We start from the raw sequence: 2,066 nt of genomic DNA on the forward strand, positions 1-2,066 counted from the left end.
AGCACACATGATATTGAGATAATTTTACAATATTTCATGGACTTGTATGTGCCTCAGGTTGAGAAGAGGTCATCGTGGGGGGCGGAGTCATGTGTCCCATCTAATATGGCAATTAGGCCTTTTGTCACTTCATTTAACCGTTTTTAAGAGTAATTTCGATCATTATTGATCTAATTTTACATTTTTGTGTTCCATTTGTAGGTACCGTCAAGGATCTCAAGTCCATTTTAGAGGGCGGAGTTGACGCCTTGTCAAATTTACATGAATGAACATTAAAGGTAAAGCACACATGATATTGAGATAATTTTACAAATATTTCATGGACTTGTATGTGCCTCAGGTTTAGAAGAGGTCATCGTGGGGGGCGGAGTCATGCGTCCCATCTAATATGGCGTTTTGGCCTTTTGTCACTTCATTTAACCGTTTTTAAGAGTAGTTTCGATCATTATTGATCTAATTTTGCATTTTTGTGTTGCATTTGTAGGTACCGTCAAGGATCTCAAGTCCATTTTAGAGGGCGGAGTTGACGCCTTGTCTTCACATTTACATGAATGAACATTAAAGGTAAGGCACACATGATATTGAGATAATTTTACAATTATTTAATGGACTTGTATGTGCCTCAGGTTGAGAAGAGGTCATCGTTGGGGGGTGGAGTCATGCATCCCATCTAATATGGCGTTTTGGCCTTTTGTCACTTCATTTAACCGTTTTTAAGAGTAGTTTCGATCATTATTGATCTAATTTTGCATTTTTGTGTTCCATTTGTAGGTATCGTCAAGGATCTCAAGTCCATTTTAGAGGGCGGAGTTGACGCCTTGTCTTCAAATTTACATGAATGAACATTAAAGGTAAAGCACACATGATATTGAGATAACTTTACAAATATTTAATGGACTTGTATGTGCCTCAGGTTTAGAAGAGGTCATCGTGGGGGGCGGAGTCATGCATCCCATCTAATATGGCGTTTTGGCCTTTTGTCACTTCATTTAACCATTTTAAAGAGTATAGTTTCGATCATTATTGATCTAATTTTGCATTTTTGTGTTCCATTTGTACTGTATGTACCGTCAAGGATCTCAAGTCCTTTTTAGAGGGCGGAGTTGACGCCTTGTCTTCAAATTTACATGAATGAACATTAAAGGTAAAGCACACATGATATTGAGATAACTTTACAAATATTTAATGCACTCCCAGGAAAAAAATCTTATGTAAGATCTTACTTAAGATCTTATGAAACCTTATAATGATCATGCATGATTAATCATGCCTGTTCTTGCCAGATTATTTGACAAGAAGTTGCAAATTCTTGCCAAGATCTTATGATAAATCTTGTCAAGATCTTATGATAAATCTTGTCAAGATCTTATGATAAATCTTACATGATCAGACATGATCAGACGATTAATCTTATGCTATCAATCAAGATCAGGAACTAAATCTTACATTATCAGTCAAGATCAGGAACTAAATCTTGTATAATCTTTCAAAATCAGGCAATAAATCTCACATTATCTTGACTTATCAGTCAAGATTAAGAACTCAATCTTGCATAGTCTTTCAAGATCAGGAATTAAATCTTACATTATCAGTCAAGATCAGGAACTAAATCTTGTATGATCTTTCAAGATCAGGCAATAAATCGTATATTATCAGTCAAGATCAGGTATAAATCTTGTATGATCTTTCAAGATCAGGCAATAAATCTTACATTATCTTGACTTAACTGCATAGTCTTTCAAGATCAGGAATTAAATCTTACATTATCAGTCAAGATCAGGAACTAAATCTTGTATGATCTTTCAAGATCAGGCAATAAATCGTATATTATCAGTTAAGATCAGGTATAAATCTTGTATGATCTTTCAAGATCTTAAAGAGTTTAGTTATGATTTATTAAATGGGATTTTATCACATCCCTTATAATTAAAATGACTGATCTGATCAAGATCTTACAATGCATTAATGCATGCTATAATGTTGTGTGATGATATGGTGACTCAATTAACTTTAATGTTGTTAGAAGTTGGCTTTCTTTATATGCTCATACTTTTGTAAAGGCTATC

At 34.2% G+C, this 2,066-nt stretch overlaps 1 long non-coding RNA gene across 4 annotated transcripts; it reads left to right on the forward strand.

The window, feature by feature from the left end:
- Positions 1–32: 32 nt before the first annotated feature.
- LOC109590697 (uncharacterized) lies at positions 33–1,012 on the forward strand. Of its 4 annotated transcripts, none has more exons than XR_002189456.1 (6): positions 33–149; positions 202–278; positions 341–432; positions 485–564; positions 772–851; positions 914–1,012. It is a non-coding gene; the product is annotated as an uncharacterized LOC109590697 (long non-coding RNA). The 4 variants fall into 4 exon arrangements; XR_002189457.1 differs by lacking the exon at positions 33–149 and adding an exon at positions 627–719 and having other exon boundaries at positions 163–278; XR_002189454.1 differs by lacking the exon at positions 33–149 and having other exon boundaries at positions 163–278.
- The last annotated feature ends 1,054 nt before the right edge of the window (positions 1,013–2,066 follow it).

The sequence above is a fragment of the Amphimedon queenslandica genome, unplaced genomic scaffold (assembly GCF_000090795.2).
Source record: "Amphimedon queenslandica unplaced genomic scaffold, v1.1 AMPQUscaffold_9637, whole genome shotgun sequence".
In the NCBI taxonomy this organism is placed as follows: Eukaryota; Metazoa; Porifera; class Demospongiae; order Haplosclerida; family Niphatidae; genus Amphimedon; species Amphimedon queenslandica.